We start from the raw sequence: 19350 nt of genomic DNA on the forward strand, positions 1-19350 counted from the left end.
ATATCATTCAGCAAAATATGCGCATTGGATATATGCATTAGTCTCCCACTGTGCGTCTCCTGGTATGGGGCTCTAGATCTCGTGGCTGGGATCGTGTAGTATCCTACTGCTTCACAGCTGGGCATCTCCAATGTTGTGCGTCCACATACAGGTCCCCCGGCTACAGCGATACCGCTCCTCCAAGTTCCAAAGCTCCCTTCCGTAATCACAAGGCACCATACAACAGGCTCCTGGTGCAGCCAATGGCAACACACCCTTGCGCGTTTCATAGCTTAGCATACGGCAACTTCATCAGAGAATTACAGGAAATCCTCATGCCTTATAAAGTCCAAATTGAATTAATAATTACTCATACGAGCACCACCCAATGTGAGTGGACAAAAAAGTGACTACAACTATATCGGCTAAAAGATAAAACAACATAGATACAAATTCAATAATATAGAATATATAATACAACTGGCACATGATAGTTTTGGATTTGAGACAATGGGGACCTTAAGAGAGCTGTGCATAAACAAATGCCCACAAAGCTCAATGAACTGAAGCAACGTTGTAAAGAAGAGTGGGTCAAAACTCCTCCACAACGATGTGAGAGACTGATAAAGTCATACAGAAAACGATTACTTCAAGTTATTGCTGCTAAAGGTGGTTCTACAAGCTAATGAATCATAAGGTGTACTTAGTTTTTCACACGTCTTCTCCATTTTGGCTTTATTTTTGTTAAATAAATCATGACACGTTGTAATATGTCATGTGTTGTTGTTCATCTGAGGTTGTATTTACCTAATTTTAAGACCTGCTAAGGAACAGATGATTGTTATTATGTCCTGATATGTAAAACCATAGAATTCAAAGAGGGTGTACTTTCTTTTTCACACAACTGTATATATAAAATCAAAAACAAATCGACAATACCGTTCTGTGGCTAACGAAATGCTTTTATTTGTGCGAGCGTTCGTGATACACTGATCTCTTCTTCCGGCGATGTTACAATGGATAAAGCATGAGCGGTTTTTACTTAAAAACATGCATCTTGGCATGTATCTGTGACTGAAGCCTGTCCCTCCCCCCTGTGCAGTATGCGATTAATGACTTAGGCCTCGGCCAGGGTTCCGGCGTGCGTGCGGAGGCGCGCTGAGGCTCAGGGAAAGCGGGTGCTTTCCCTGGCCTTAGACAGCGCGCCGTCCGGGGGCGTGTCGGGGGGCGGGCCAGTGACGTCACGGAGCTGGTTCGCCCTCATTGGGCGAACCGCTCACGTGACCGGCCCTGTGCTCCGGCAAGCGCTTGATTTTAAAATTTACCTAAGACCTACGCTTCCGCGCGCTTGCGGAAGCATAGGCGAGCCCCTACTAAAGCCGCTCTCATTGCGGCTGTAGGGGCTCACAGGTAAGTACAAGCGCGCCTCAGCGCGTAAGCGCTGACCATGCCCGAGGCCTTAAGGTGTTTCATAGGTCCTGGTGCACAGTTGTTGGGAGAATTTTGTGTTGTATGTGTTCGCAAATGGGTTGTTGAAGGCGAGTCTTTTTGGGATCAGATGCTCCTTTTTGCAAAAAAATAAACATATATATATATATATATATATATATATATACATACACACACACACACACACACACACACACACACACACACACACACACACACACACACACACACACACACACACACACACACACACGGAGCTAATGAGTAATTTAGAAGATATAAATATGTGATAAACAATATTGATATGTAAATACATATTTAGACCCTTCTTTCTTCCCATTCTGCCGCCAAATGGCAGCGAGGAGGGGATAGCGTGCTGAAATGGCGCAGGGACTCCTGCTGTCGTATTCCACCCGAACCTGCCGCAGTTTTGCCTCGAGCATATTGGTGCAAGCCGCAGGGCGGGTGGGAGCTGGGTTGCTCGGAATACCCCTTCCCCCCCAAATTCACCCACCTCTAACTGAAACGGATGAAATATTATTGTCGGGTGCTGTAAAGATGTGTACATACAAAAAAAAAGAACATGCCAGTGTTTGCACACACACAAATCCAGTAATTATAAATGTCTAGACGGATTGCTCAGCTGTTTGTTGCAATGTGACTTGCTCACTTCCTGAAATCATAAAACCCTCATCCTAAAGGTGTAATCACTCATGCAAACACATGCTGAAAGGTATGGTTATTCTAACAAGCACTCACCAAGAGATGCCATAAAAATTGCCTTAATTTGCCCATTTGCATCCTGATCCTCCTGGTACAACCCAATACTTTCCTGAGAAAGCGCCGGCAGCATTGTATGTGTTGTTGCACAGGGATATGACCGTTTCTGGGACCTTGTACAGTATCTTCAGGCAAATTGACAATTTCCTCTATTCCTTTTGAAAAGTAACTAAAGCTGTGGATAGCCACGCAGCTCAAAGTAAAAGGCTTGACATGATACATTTCACATGCCTCAGTGATAATAAAAACATATTTGTTCTTCATAAGAAACAAGTAATTTTTGCAAGGTGGATTTTTAAATAACTTGATATAGTGCTTTTCTCCCAATGGGACTCAAAGCGCTTCCCAACTACAGTATAGTGTACAGCACAGTACATAATATTTATTTTACAGACGCAGTCCCTGCCCAGATGAGCTTAGAATCTATGTTTTTGGTGCCTGAGGCACATGGAGATAAAGTGACTTGTCCAAGGTCACAAGGAGCTGACTCTGGGATTTGAAACCTGCTTCAAACTCAGTGTTGTTCTTATCAGAGTCTGTGCCTTTACTCACTGAGCCACTCCTTCAGCCTTTTTACTTCTAGGGAGGGCAATAATATTGTTAATAATCCTCTTACTGTCCAACTCGTTGAAGGTTATTATGACCATATGTTGGTGTCTCCTGACAGTTAGTAGAGTGACTCAGTATTTTCCTTGATTTTGCGGTCTGATGTCTGTAGCACAGATGTATTAGGCTGAGTCCCCGCTGGCGCTGAGCACGCTCATGCTTGGAGAGCGCTCCAAGCATGAGCGCCAGGTGTCCTGGAATTTACGTGCGCGCGGGGGGAGGGGCTTTGAGCGTGCTGGAAGGGACTTGCATATATCTATATATGTAAGTGACCGCGGCAAGCGCCACCCACTCAGCACTAGCGGGGACTCAGCCTATGTGCTCTAGATGTAAAGAGCACCTTGTTGCATTATATAGGTATTGTGTGAACCATACATGTTTCTTCATGGCAGGTACATCATAGTTTTCTTTTTGTGTGTCTATGGGAGTCTTTGGTGCTCCACATACACCCTCCCCATTAATCATGGGGACTAAAAGGAGAGTAAAAAAGGTTCTATAAAATCAATGCGTGTCAGAAAAAGGAAGAGATCGCCCTACTTTTTCTCCTAAAATCTCACTGAAAGTATTGGGGTTTTTTGTCATGTTTGCCCATACATCCTTAGACCAGCAGAGGAATGTGCTCTTGCTAAACAATTTCTGTGATCCCTGTGCATTGATCAAATTCCACATTGGGCACAATGAAGCCTTTGTGCTGGATATATACAGTGATCTATGAGCCCCCAAGGTTTTCCAAATACCAATGAGATAGCAACAGGACGCTTCCTACCAATTAAAGTTTTGCATCCCAATTGGATTTGTTTGCTCAATATGTATTTTATGTCTGCAGATCCTGTTCCTCTCTTGCACATGGTATAATATAAAGCATGTAACTGTGTATCCAATTGTCATTTGTTTAGAGGAGAAAGACCGGCAAAGATGACCAGAGTCTGACTACAATACAGCTGTTCACATTAAATCCCAAACCCTCTCCAAACAGTAATAGTGTAACAGTAAAATAATAATCCACAGGCGGGATGGAGTTTCCTGGTGGTGGCAGAGGGACATGGCAACATGTTATTTCTACACTAAGCAAAAGGAGCTGTGTGAGAACACGTAGAAATGCTCAGCATCATTGTACGTACGTTTTCAGAGGGGATACAGATCTCGTCTTACTGTCTAGCAATCACATCTCTCATCCCTGTTTTTGTTAAGAATAGGGGGATCACACCAATCTAAGGCTGCGGCCACGCTAGCGCTGAGCGTGCTGACCGCGCGGTGCTTGCCGAGGTTAGTTTCGGCAAGTGAAATTGTCCCGTCCCCGCGCGCACTCATGCGCAGGCACGGGCGCCCACCCACGCTTGGTGCTTGCATAAAAAAAAAAATCTAACTTTGAACCGTGCTCAGCTTGCCTGCAACGCCCCCCCCCCCCCGCGCGTGCTTGCGAAATAGACAGGACACCCGGCGCTCATGCTTGGAGAGCTGGTGACGTCACCGCTCTTAAGCATGAGCGCGGTCAGCGCTAGCGTGGCCGCAGCCTTAAAGCAGCAATGCACTCTGGAATATTTTCCATCCAAAATACATGTCTATTTTCCTGCAGTTTCTAGCAATCCCGCCCTGGTTAAATTCTGTTGTTGAATTTTGGAGACTTCCTTTACTGAGTGTTTGCCTCCTTGGGGGGTAAAAATGGCCGCTGCCATTCACACTCCTTAAGGCAACAGAGGTTGCCATGGTTGCCAGTGAAATAATAAACTGGTGCAAACTCGGCAACAGGTTAATCTTTTGAAGAAAAGTTAGAAATAGATGAGCACAATATAGTTACATAGTAACTTTTTTGAAAAAAAGACATGACCATAGAGTTCAAGCTATATTAAACTTAGACTATTTCATCCTATCTCTATACTTACTTATTGATCCAGATGACGACAAACAAAAAACCCTGGTGACATATTATCCAATGATATCTCATAAGGGGAAAAGTAAAATCCTTCCTGACTAAATAATTGGCAATCGGATTACTCCCTGGGTCATCATCCTTCCCATGTATACTTATTTGGTATATCCCTGTATACCTTTCCTATCTTCAAAGATGTCCAACCTTTTTTTTGAACAAATCTACTGTATCTGCCATCACAGTCTCCATGGGTAATGAATTCCACACTGTAACTGCCCTTACTGTAAAGAACCCTTTCCTTTGTTGCTGGTGAAATGTCCTGTCCTCCAACCTTAAGGGATGGCCCCGAGTCGTGAACTATCAGGTTTGGTTACGACCTCATTTTCTGGGGGGAGTTTAAGGTAAAATAAGAAAGTGACTTCACAAAGGACACACAATAGCCACATATTTCACAGAGGTTTCCGCCATATTAGATGTTTTTTTTTTAGATTCCTCCTTTTTTTTTTATATAGAGGTATGCCGTGAGCATTCGCCTACAGGTTGAACAGTCACGCACAGGCAAAGAGACAGTCAGCAACCAATTCAGCCTATTTTATATCTTTAGACACATTCATTTCTCAGGCCAGAGACTGAGGAATTAGGGCAGTGCGGACCTACGAGCATCGTGGTTATGCTATCTGCAATGGCCGACCGCCATGAAAAGTTTATTCTAGACAGAAAAATCCCTCAAGTGTCTATTATCAAGTGCTGCCTGTGCTGCAATCTTCAGTATGCAACCCGTTTAGGGTGAGGCGTTGTAAAGTACAAAACAGCTGTACCTGTAACTATAATAGCTGTGCTGCAAAAGGTGACTCAGATCTGTAAATGAAACTTATCGAGTAGGGGACTGGGTGCCACTGCTGCATTACTAAGCGAGGGGGAAATAATGACCAGCGGAAACATTTTGAGCACTGACTGGAAACTTTAAGGTACAATATTAGAAGAGCAGTGTTTCTCACTTTTTGCAAAATAACATAGAACATTAACCTTTTATTCAATATGCAATATTTTTTAAACTTTATATTTTTATTTTCCAATGAAGGTATGAGGGGTACAGAAAATAAAAAGGGAAGGGGGTGGGAAGTCCATGGGTACGTTTCTTACAGTTTATTTTCATATTAGTTCAAATCAATGCCACCTTTCAGACAGACATTTCTCCTATAGCTTTGGCATACTAATTATCATGCTACATCCAATTGACAAAACATATAAAGTAATAAAAAGGAAAGGCAACCCTCCCACAGGAGGTAAAGGCGCAGCACAGCCAAAATGGACAAACGAAGGAAGGCTGATGGCTTTGACAAAGGCCCCACGGTCTGAAACGCGTCAGAGGGCCCGTTAGCACACTCTTTCAATAAAGCTTTTTCCAGTTAACCCATCAGCCTTCCTTCGTTTGTCCATTTTGGCTGTGCTGCGCCTTTACCTCCTGTGGGAGGGTTTCCTTTGCATTATCGTCTGCTGCAAGCACGCCAGGCTGCTGTTGTCTTACCCGCTGTTCACTGCTGTTCACCGCTGTTCCCCGTTGATTCTGAGTGACGTCACAGCCGCCGGTCCCGCGACCACCCACTGCGACGGAGCAGTTGCAGGAGGGTTGGCGGCAAGAAGAGGTGCATCATATCGTGAAGTTACGGCGCCACATACTGATTTTACAGTCTCGATTGGGCGGAGGATCATAGTGAAACCACAGTGATCACCAAAGATTTGGCGGGTGAACAAACGAGAAGGATCATAAAGTCACGGCATCATCCACTTCACCTAAAAGTGAGTCTTTCTATCTCAGTGTTTCTAGAGCTTATTTGGAGCCAGCTGCTGGGAAGGACAATGTTTATATGCTTAAATGTATACTCGTGTGGCGTCTATAACCAACATCAATGATTATGCTTGGAAAAACATACAACAGCACCTTTTATTCTTCTGAGCACCTGATGGGTTAAACATTTTGTTTCACTCGTGTACATATATAAAGTAATAAGTATAAAGTTTAAATACTTCAATAATAATAATATTTACTTGGTTATTTAGTTAAACCCTTTGGCCAAAGCGTCGTAAGCCTGCATACCACGTCAAGGTATGACCAAAATTAATGCAGGTCATACACTACACTGTGAACCCTTCCCTTTACCTCTGTATGAGGAGAAAGAACCATAGTAGATCCTATTCTTTGCAGCAAAGTGAAATGACCTCCCAAGTTAAAAAGGTGAGGAGGAGTGAGCTCTGGGGGGAGGTGCCACCTACCTCCATACAACTGTTACCAGTCAGAAATTGATTAACACACACATTCCCAGCTAGCCTGAGCTGGCTGGGAATGTGTGTGTTATAGCAATATAAACTACTATCTGTACCCGGTGTAACATACGCAGATATAAGAGATCTGAAAGGTTATTAAACATTACTCTTTATGTTGCCCCTCCCTGTAATGCCTTGCTGTCTCATGCCCCCTCTTCCCCACCTTACTCTCTCTTCCAGCATGCCCTGCTCGTTACAGTCTCTCCTCCCCTCTCTTTCACTCCCTGCTGTACTGTCTGCTCCTCTCTGTGCAATCTACAGTCCTTCTCCTACTCCTCTCACCGGTCTCCTCTCCTTGCTGTCTCTCTATTTTCTCCTCCTACTCACCTTGCTGTCTCTCCTCCCATCTCTTTGTACTCCTTCCTGCACCATGTGCACACTGCTCTTCATTCCCTCCTTGTTATGCCTGTCTCCTCGCGGTCTCGCTCTCCTCTCCCCTCCCTCCTCCAGCATGCCCTGCTCTTTGCAGTCTCTCCTCCTCTCTCTTTGCACTCCCTACTTTACTGGGTCTGCTCTGTGCTCAGTACACTCCCTCCTCTTCTACTCATCTCATCTGTCTACTCTCCTTCGGTCTCCGTTTCCTCCTCCTACTGACCTTGCTGTCTCTCCTCCCCTCTCTTTGCACTCCCTCCTGCCAAATGTGCAATGTGCCCTCCCTCCTTCTTACCCACGTGTTGGGTCACTGGGTGTACACTGTGTGTACAGTTATTATATGTGTACAGTAAACCTTAGTTATATACATTGTGTGGTGTATTACTTATTACTGTGTATCGGTTCCTGTGAGGGGTTGTCCCGCCAACGCTGGAATCCCTCATAGGTGGAGGCGCTGCACTGCAAGGAGAAAGAGCTCACCGCAGGCTCCCAGATGCGGAGGCTTAGGCCTCCTGGGAGCAACAGGTACAGCAGCACACGCAGTTGCTTGTGTAGTTCCCTTAGGCATAGGGAAAGGGGGTTACAGTTATAAATGATTTTATACTTATTTTTCCCAATATAGTTTTTTTTATTCATATTTTTTCATTTTACAAACTTGTCTATGTGTCTATTTTCGTGGCCTCATTTCTACACCCCAGACAGATATTGAAATACATTTCCATCATGTATACAGTCTCATTATATATATTGTTTAATCATTTCTCTTTGAGTGTGTTTTGTCTCATGATTATATACTTTTATGATTATGTGTTTTTTTCTATTATGTTTCATTCTTACCAATATCATTTTTATTTATTTTTGTTCAAAGATGTCTAGGTGCACATTAATTATTTTTAGTTATTTTTATAATTGATATCTCAACAGTAGGAATTTATTTATAGCGGAGGACATAATTAGGTTGCATATTCATGCCTTTTATTATTATAGCGTCTTTTATAAATACTATCTTCCTGACAATATATACCAGTTGGGTTTCTCCTCTCTTAGTTTACTTTATCTCATCTGATTAGAACATTTTTCTTACAATGAAACATGCCTGAGCGTTAATTAAAATCTGCACTACTATTGGCTTGATGCGATGTAGAAGGTGACGTTTCACATTACGATTCATCCCTTTGAGTTGCGAAATGCGTTAGTTGACTCTCTGAAACTTGCAAAGACCTATAGACACATGGACAGGAGTCATGGAAGACACTGACAGTGTTCCAACCTGCAGTCAAGGAGACGTAGACGGGCCGGGACCCGCAAAGCGGAAGGATGGACAGAATTCCCTCTCACATGAGCTTTCATAGGTTTTTATGGCCTTTTCGAGCATTTTAACCAGTTAATTTTCTCTATAAATAAAATACTCTACACCAGAGGTGCGCAATCTCTTCCCCCTGTACCCCACTGCCTGCTCTCCTCCCTTGCTCGCGCCTCCCCCCGCCCGGCTCTGGCATCAAATGATGCAGCGGAGTCATGTGACGTCATGTTGCCATGGCAACGAGATGACATTTGACGTCGGATTACCATGACGACGCGTCGCTGGAAGCCAAGGTAAGTTAGTTACAGAGGCCTTGCGCGGTCCCCCGGCATTTAATTTAAATGCATTGGGGGAGAGCGCGGGACCTCTGTCAGTGAAGCGTCCCCCCAGAAAATCTCACGCACCCCCAGTTTGCGCACCCATGCTCTACACTATAGTGTTGTGTACTGCGCTTCCTTTTATAGATGTTATTAAAATATCAAAAGAGCATACAATACATTATTCTGTAAAGTACTAGTTAAGAACTGATGTTTAACTGAGGAAAGAATGCTCCAAAAATTCCCACGTTGGCGTGATCAGAGCGGAGTTATTAAGTGGAACAGAGCAATGGCGGACACCTTAATATGCCCAGGAGCAAATTATTTGACATAATTATTCTCCAGAGCAGGAATGATTCATCTCAGAAGAGATGTGACCAGCATGAAAAAAAAAAAGTTGGGGCTCGCTCAGACAGGCTGCTACGGCAGCTTGCTAGCGTTCGCGCCCCCGCCGCTCGCTCCTGCAGCACAGCGATCTGTGCTCAAACTGCAGGAGGCAGATCGCGGCATTTTGGGGGCGTGGCGGGGGCGTGCAACTAACGCGTCACGGAGCTGGTTCGCCTTTATTGGCTGAACCAGCTCGCGGAACGCAACTGTAGCCCCAATTTTCAATTTGGGTTGTGCCGGCAAAATGTCGCAGCGACAACGCTGCACTTTGCCGCCGGTGGAGTTTTCAGTTTGAAAACTCCCACCGCACAACCCAAATTTGCGACGGACGCGCGAACGTCGCATCGCCTTCTGTCTGAGCTCAGCCTAAGGGAGAACGAAGCGCCCTTCCGAGGATTTTTTTAGGAAATAGAATATGAAGTGCAAATTGATGCAAATTGGTGCAAATTGGTGCAAATTGGTGCCCGCTTGGAGTGACATTTAGAACAAATGGCGTAATGGTCAGATTATTTATAAATAACTGACCTGCAGTCATACTGTACATGGCGAGCAATAAAAATCTTAATTCTCCTTCCACAAATTCCAAGATTGTTGCACCCCCTCCTCATCCTCTCTCTATCCCCTTATCCTCTCACCCCCCCACCCCCTCATCCTCTCACCCCCCCCCCGTCCTCACCCCCCCCCCCACCCCCTCGTCCTCTCAAAGTCCAAGTGTTGTATAAGTCTAGTGGATATTCCAAAAGTGACTGCATAGTAAAGAGTGATAAAGGCGGTACATTTCCTGTGAGAAAAGGGGTTTTCTAAATATGATGTTTTCGAACACCGTAGCACGCTCCTAATTATGTCATCACCCGGTAACGAGTGCAAGACTCCTGTGAGGAAACCGGATAATATGGACACGACGATACGAAGTATTTTTCTGCATTTACAGGAAGACGCCAATGTATGCAGGATACAGACAATGAAGCAAAGCAGTCTGTGAACGGTGATTTGTACCTTTACACAGGAGTATTCAGTTCTTCTAATTACTGTAGCAATTAATCACAAACACATGGAGCATCTCTCACCAGCACCCTAGATTTTACAAAATAGCCCTAACAGAGAAATTCCAGTTTATTGGACAAATTTTTTTGAAAGGTCAAAATAGCTGTCTGTCAGAAGGGTTACTGGCTCTGCACTTCTTTGCTGGGCTGTAAAGCTGTGTAATGCGGCAGGCATACGTTTATAGGTGTCCATGTTAAAATGGATAAGAAGTAAAGAGTGACACACTGTGCTCATTTGCATGTCATTACCCAGAATCCCTGGCTGCAGGGGAAGCGCTGTATGCTATAGATAATGGGGAAAGACAGGGTTGCAGACTTGTGTCAGACATGCAAATGCACCACAAGTGATTATTTTTACTTGCTGTAACTTATTTCAACCAATTTAGGTTGTTGTTTTAACAAGCAACACTGATCCACATGTATACGTAAGGTGTGTCCTTGTTCTTGGTATTGTTTGTGTTTTCGGCCTTTTGACAAATGTTTAGGTTCTTCCAGACATCTCCGAAAATGTACTTAAAAACGAGGATGGGGACGCCAGAGCCCAGCCTGTAAGGTTTGTTGCAAGGCAAACAATGGACGTGGTAAATAAAGTAGAAGGAATGGTGGAGCCAAATGTCAATGCAGTTGAATAAATAGTGATTGATGGGAGACCAGTTTTGAGGGATGTCGGACGGCTTGTTTGACTAAACAAAATGACAAAAGTCCTACATCCTTGTAAGTCTTCGGAGAAGATCGATCTCTAACAGAAGATAACCTCAAACATTCTGTGCTCTTCACTGATGTATGGTATGTCTTTATTTATATAGAGCCAAAAGTGTACTCGGCGCTTCAAAGAATACAGTACAGGGAATTATAATAACACAATAAGTGCAGCAAAATCAGACAATAGGAAAGGAAATCCCTGCCCCGGAGAGCTTACAATCTAAGAGTTTTGATGGGGAATTTACAGAGATAGCAGGTGAGGGAATAAGTGCTGTAGATGGCAGTGCTTGGTCATAATGGGTGGTAGGAGTGAGGAGTGGGACAGTAACCATGAGTGCAGGCTATTGGGAGGCTTGATTTGTGGGGCAAGTTTTAAAGTTAGTCAAATAACTTAAGGGTTAACACACTTTACAGGGGAAGAGATGGCAGGGAGGTGTGGGTGAAATCAGGTGTGTATGTCTGGCTTCAGGCTTAGGGGAGATCCCCAGCAGCAGGAATGAGTAGATAGAGGGTGTGAATAGAGGATTTGTGGGCGTGCTTTTTATTGAGGGGTAATGAAGTTGTTGGGAGAGAGGTGTATAAATAATGGTGCAGTGTGTGGGCACAGGCATAGGTGGAGGGGAGGAGAGATAAAGAAATGTGAATAGGAGGGGAGTGGGGAAGTTGGAGAGAACAGAAACGTTCACAAAGGAGTGAGGAAACAGTAAACAGAAAAAGCAATAGTGTCTCACAAGTACCATGGCCGGTTTCCCGGGGCCCAGGACTAGAGTTACCACTGGGCCCCACCTGTCAGCGGCCTTGTTCCCCAGTAATAGGACGCTGGGACAGTCGATTTACTGAATATTCTATTCACAAAACCGCTTTTTTTCCCCCGATTCATGTAATAAGAGATCTGCCGTGTCATAGTTCACTTTCCAAACCCATTCCAAAACGTTAAAGAAAGTTGCAACTTGATAAAACTGACGTTTGTGACCATTCAAGAAGAGCCCCAAACGTTTTCAGATTACGTAGAAGTCCCACCAGCATTCAGAAATAGTCAACTATCCTAAGCAGTATGATGAAAAACAGTACCTACCTAAAGTATATGTGCACTCGAGTAAGAGGTAGACTGGGCAAATATTTTTTTCATTAAAATATAACTTATTGGACTATGAAAATATTGATTCTGGCACTGACCCACTATGCCCTGTTTGGAGCCCCTTGAAAGTTAGAACATTTGGACTGGATTTGACATGGTTTGCATGTTTTAGGGGAAAGTGTTGAGATTGTGTCACTTGGATGTTTTGACAATGTTGAGATTTTCAGGGTGCATTAGGATCTAATATCTAATATTCATGGTACAGTATTCCCAAATGTGCACCAGTGTTTCCACTGGGGGTTTGCAAGAGGTTAATCCCTAATTACAATAAATATATTACCTTTATTTACAAAAATGTGCTAGACACAGCATTTACTCACTCCTAGTCAGTGTCATAGCCACATTCCTAATAATTTCATAATCACTATATGTAGTTTATATTGTATCCATAGAAAAGGTTTCCAATAACTATCCCACAAAAATAGACCTGAATGTTTTGCAAATATCTTGATGTCACCTTTAATAACCCCTTTTAGCTGCCTACAGACATTCTCTCCTTTCTTTATTTTTCAGAGATATGTGCTGGAGTAGTTTGTACAATTGGTGGAGAATATTAAGATAAGAATAGCTGGTATACGATGTAACAATGTGTTGGTTGGAATGTTAATGCTGTCCCTGCTGCTGCTACACAGATTTATTTATTTATTTGTTTATAAAATGTTTTACCAGGAAGTAATACATTGAGGGTTACCTCTCGTTTTCACGTACGTCCTGGGCATAGTTAATATGACAAATAATACATGGCTACAAATACAGTTACATAAATGAACAGGGTATACATTATATACAAGACATTGCATCCACAGTTACAGAAGATGTATATTATAGGCTTATGTAACAGTTACAGACCAGATTAAAATGTGTGACAGCCTTAGATTTGAAAGAATTTAAACTGGTGGTGAATGTGAGAATCTCTGGTAGGTTGTTCCAGTTTTGGGGTGCACGGTAAGAGGAGGAACGGCCGGATACTTTGTTGAGCCTTGGGATATTGAACAGTCTTTTGGAGTCTGATCTCAGGTGATAGGTGCTGCATGTGGTAGGGGTGAGGAGCTTGTTCAGATAGCTGGGTAGCTTGCCCAGAAAGTATTTGAAGGCGAGACAGGAAAGGTGAACTTTTCGCCTAGACTCGAGTGATGACCAATCTAGTTCTTTGAGCATTTCGCAGTGATGTGTGTTGTAGTTGCATTGGAGAACAAAACGACAAATTGAATTGTAGAGGGTGTCAAGTTTGCCAAGGTGGGTTTGGGGTGCCCAGCTATATACTATGTCTCCATAGTCGATAATTGGCATTAGCATCTGCTGTGCGATACACTTTCTGACCAGCTGGCTTAGGGAGGGTTTGTTCCTGTAAAGTACACCTAGTTTGGCATAGGTTTTGGATGTCAGGGTATCAATGTGCATTCCGAATGTTAAGTGGGTGTCGAACCATATGCTCAGGTATTTAAAACTAGTAACAGGAGTTAGGGTGGTGTTAGCGTTGGTTCTGATCTGGAGCTCAGTCATTGGAAGCTTTAAAAATTTAGTCTTGGTCCCAAATACCATTGTTTCAGTCTTGTCAGTGTTTAAAAACAGTTTGTTTTGGGAAATCCAGTTTTCGAGTCTCAAAAAGTCAGACTGAAGTATGTGTTGAAAGTCAGAGAGGCTATGGCTGTGTGCATATAGGATTGTGTCATCTGCATACATGTGTATTGAGGCTTCCTTACAAGCTGTGGGAAGATCATTGATGAACACTGAGAAGAGTAGGGGCCCCAGAACAGAGCCTTGCGGGACACCACAGGTGATATCCAGGGGGTTGGATTTAGAGCCCGAGATGAACACATGTTGGGATCTACCTGATAGGTAGGACTGAAACCAGTTTAAAGCATGCTTCCCTATTCCAGAGCTCTGGAGTTTGTTGAGCAGGATAGCATGATCAACAGTATCAAAAGCCTTTGCAAAATCTAGGAATATTGCACCAGTGAGTTGTTCATGTTCTATTCCACACTGGATTTCATTGCAAACTTTTAGCAGGGTAGTTACCGTGGAGTGTTTGGGGCGAAAACCTGATTGGAATTGGCTAGGGAAATTTGTCTTGTTATAGTAATCACTTAATTGGGAGTGGACACATTTTTCCATGACTTTGGATAGGATTGGGAGAAGGGAGATTGGCCTGTAGTTTGAGACTGTTTTTGTCCCCACTTTTGAAGATTGGGACAACTCTGGCAGTTTTCCAGGTCTTAGGGATATGGCCTGCAGACAGGATAGAGTTGACTATGGACGCAATTGGTTTGGCAATTGCTGGGGCACCAAGTCTTAGGAACCTAGATTGTAGTAGGTCAGGTCCACATTGGCTGCTTAGTTTTAGTTTGAGGATCGCTTATGTAATCTCCTCTTCGGATACTGGGCCAAATTGAAAATTGTGGGCAGTGTTGGGAGGGGGTGGGATTATAGGGGTACTCCCAGGATAAGATTCAGGTTTGCCGTTTGGGCTGCGTTTCGCTAATAAGATAGTGGCACACCCCACAAAGTAATCATTGAATACATTTGCAATGTTGGTGGGGTTTGTCAGAGTAATATCCCCCTTAGTGATATTACTTGGCTGTTGATGGTTAGAAGGCTGGAATATGTTGTTGATAAACTTCCAGAAGTTAGCTGGGTTTGATGTATTCTGGTGGAGATTGTCAGAGTAATATTGTGCTTTTGCATGCGTTGTTTGCCTTGTGCACACGTTCCGCAGGCATCTGTAGTGATTGAGATCCTTGGTAGTGCCAGTTACTTTGTAGCTTTTCCACAAGGCATCCCTGAGCTGGTAGAGTGCTATAACGTCAGGTGTAACCCATGGTACAGTTGTGTGAAAAAGAAAGTACACCCTCTTTGAATTCTATGGTTTTACATATTTCTGTTGGCGGCCCTGTCACCAGGATGTCTGCCGCTGCTCCCACAATGTCTCCGTGGTCCTCCTCACCCTCCGCAGCCGTCTTCCTCACCCTTCACCACCACCTGCAGGTAAGTGTTCTGCTGCTCTGCTCCTGTCGTTCTGCAAGAGGACCGAGGGATCCGAGCAGAATGGAAATTACCCGACGCCGATTCCAGCCCCCTGCAGCCGGCTCCAAGTAATTTCCGGTTATCGGAAAAAGTGCCGGGTACTGGGTAATTACCGGCTACTCTGCACATCACTAGTATTTATACTATATTTCCATCTTCGCACATTACCTGGCTCTCACAGCTCTGCCGCCGCACAATCCAACGTACTTCTTCGCCAACGCCTTCAACTAACACACAGCTATCCGGAACACACCAACCTGCTTATCCCCCCGTACCCTTTGTTTCCACTTACCCTTGCTTATAGATTGTAAGCTCCTTGGGACAGGGCCCTCCTTACTACTGTAACAATGTATGTAAATGTTTGTTATTTTATTGTTTTTGCCCTCCAACCGTATTGTACTGCGCTACGGAGTATGTCAGCGCGTTATAAAATGATAATAATTGTAACTGTATTTGTGGCGGGCTTTTAATTCGAGTATATTCAGGGGGTAAATAATTGATAGGTCAGAAATAACTAATCTAAACACAGTGCTAAAACGCTCCGTTTGAGACAGCAGTACGGACATTAGGCGCGTAGCCAAGGCAGGAGAAAAACCGTGATATATAACGGAGGCCTTTATTCCCAGGAATCTTATTTTACAGATAAAGATCCTGAGTATGCTATTTTATATCTGCGGTTTTCAGCTGGTATGATGCGTTGCTGCTTCACATTTGTCATCATTGTGCTGTCACAATGCATTATCATTGCTCTGTCACCATTTGTCATCATTTCGAGCATTGCCCTTTTTGTGTTGTGTCTCAAAGCTTAAAGGGAAATTAAATAGAAAAAAAAACAAAGGACAGACGTGTGCTTATGCATTCTTTATGACCCGACCCCCCGAGACAAAACAGGGCCATTTATATTGTATGTGTGTCCTTGGTGTAACAAAAATATCACAAACATGTAGCGCCCTTTACCTGCAGGAGTAACAGCGACACAATGCAGAGAGATTCATCTCTGCAGACGCAGCGCCTCTGACACTTCAGTATCGGTAAATGTGAGAACCATGTAACCATGTCAGCAATGTGGGCAAGTGTTTATTTCCTACAATTGTGACTGCTATCAGTAATAATAACTAGACTAGGTCTGCTTCATGAGTAACTTCGCATTGAAGGTGACCTTGAATTCAACGATGTGTGTGATAACGGATCACAAAGAAACATTAGGGAATATATTTACTGAAGTCTCCTGGCTGCAAAACTGGGACCAAAACCAGAGTAAAAAAAAAGGACAGCAACAGATTTATCAAAGACAAAAAAATACTATTACAAGCCATGAGAGATTTTCCTTTTGTTTTAAATCTGGTGCTTTTTTCCCCCAACTGGCTTTGCCACAGTTTTGTATTCATTTCAATTAAACGACTTGATTATAAAAAATATATTAAAATATTAGTTTAAAAAATAAAGAGACTTAAATCATGTGGATCACCGTTAAGATTCTCGCACCTTCTCCCGCTATCTGATTGTCATTGCTTTGCTTGCTCTGTTGATAAACAAAGAAGAAACTGGAGTGGATTAGACACGGGGGATGTGTAGGAAACTGCCAGGAGATCATTCAGTACAACGTCCCCCAATATCATAGCAATGGAGGCACTCCGGAGAAATAACTGAAACACTAACACTACTAATTTTGCTACCATTTAATACATTTGATTTGATACATCAAGAGAGTGCCGCAATAATTTGCCTTTCTATTCATGTGAACAAGTGGCATTTTTATTTCCTGAACATTATAATGGATATATTTAGGGAAAATTCCAAAATAACCGCTTTAGTTTTCCTTACAATAACCAAATTGTGGTGCTGAATAACAGGACAAAATTGCATATGAACTGTAGTACTTTACTATCACAAATAACCATTTATTTATAAAATATTTTACCAGGAAGTAATACATTGAGAGTTACCTCTCGTTTTCAAGTATGTCCTGGGCACAGAGTTAAGACAAATAATACATGTTTACAAATACAGTTACATAAATCAGCAGGATATACATTATATACAAGACATTGCATGCACAGTTAAAGATAATATATATTTATTTAAGACAATCATTGCACGCTGGGTGAATAACACAATCATTTCACCCTCACCCCCCCTGCCCCTCTGTGAGGTTAGTAGTGTGTTACCAGGGGTTAATAGTAAGTAGGAGATGCTATGCTCCACTTGTGGTGACACAGGAGACTTGTGTCACAGGAGATATAAAGTAGAGGGAGATTGTTCTGGGAGGTTAGGTTCCAGAAGGAGAGGCGAACAGGAGTCTTGGGGAGTAGAGGCAAGGGAAATGTTCCCATAGTAAAGGAGAGATTAGCCCCCCGTTATTGTGTTTTTAGTTAGGGAGAGTGCCTTAACAGTTAGGGTCCCTACACCGTGAACAGAGCAGGTTCCATAGAGGGATGCAGACATGTTCCAAAGAGCTACGTAGATAGGGCTATGGGATGTCAGGAGATCAGCCACACACAAGGATCTCCATCTCAGTTTATGCCCCCTGAGAAAGCGGCCGTTGCCTGTAGGGAAAGGATGGCAATAATAACCTTCCCAGAACAGGAAAGGATCTCAGAAGGTAGGATAGGATGATAGGAAAGATAGGATGGTCACATGGACAGAGCTAAGCATGTGCAACAAGAGCGGCCTAGTCATGTCAGTAATAAGTGTGTGCACCTCCCAGGAGTGTTAACAGAAGGCACACAGGAGGGAAGAACTATGTATAGAGTAATAACAGTATGGATGTAACACGGTACAACCATGTCAATCTTATTGTAACTGTGACTGGTGTTCCCAAGCCTGGGAACATGAATAAAGATTGGCGCCCATCTTTTCCATCGCAAAGCCGACCGTATCCAGCACCCTATGGTAAATCTATGCTGATGTTAAACACACCGCTACACTGATGTAACCGCCATAGGAAGCCGGGCAGGGAGGGTTACTTGCAATTTCCATGACTAGGCATTGCAAACAGAGAGGAAAAGTTTGATGACATTAAACATAGAGGAAGGAGAATAGTTTCGCCTGTGCATCGCATACAGATAATATATTAGTTACACATTGAAAACGAAGAATGGTTCAGTTGGTTATTCTCAGCAGTATTCTTAATAGCTTATTTTTCTTATATAGCACTGGCAATGAACACTGCACTGTACATAGTTTTGGAGGCATAATAAAGCCTTGCGCACAGAGCTTCCAATCTAATTTGGTACCTGAGGAACACAGAGATGAAGTAACGTGCTCAAAGTCACAAGGAGCTGAAACTGGGATTCAAACCAGATTCACCCACTTCAAAGGCAGTCACTCCTTCAACCCAATTACTGCTTGTAGGCTTTTATTACTCACATTTGTATCCATATTATTGCACGCTACGGAATTTATCCTGTCTGCACTATGGACATATCGGTATATACAAAGTCTTGGCAAATCACATTGAATTTACCACTGTTGGCTCTTGGAGTCTACTGGCATATACTCCCAAATGTCCCACTGGCGGTCGCTCCCCTTTGCCAACCTTAACGAGTGAGTAGCACAGGCCTGGAACCAGTCCAATGTGGTGTTTCTTTACCTGTATGCTGTAAAACTGCACAGGTTACAGTATCTGCCTATACTGGTGAGGTTTTGGAGAGCATAAACATGGCGGTTATTTCCTGTCACAGGATATGATGACCTTGAGGTCCTAATGATAATAAATATGTACTTATTGATTCATATATGGTGTACATATTACATTATGTGCGATATGAAATACATAGGATATGATTTCACAACAGCAATTAAAAAAAAAACCCTGTAAAGTGCTGAATATTTGGAATACGGGCACTAACCCTCTTTTGGATGCATTGATCTGTTGAATACCTGCCAAAGACACAATTTTCTGAGGTAAAATATTTATCAAGACTATGACACGTTCTTGTAACTGTAACAGCACTCTGTGGCTTCGGAAGAACTTTCATTGTAACATTAAAAACTTACCCCGTAAGAGTAAAGATATAGAAAGCCTGTAGATGCACAGAAATCGTCTGCAAATA

This window comes from Ascaphus truei, chromosome 8 (genome assembly GCF_040206685.1).
Source record: "Ascaphus truei isolate aAscTru1 chromosome 8, aAscTru1.hap1, whole genome shotgun sequence".
Lineage (NCBI taxonomy): Eukaryota > Metazoa > Chordata > Amphibia > Anura > Ascaphidae > Ascaphus > Ascaphus truei.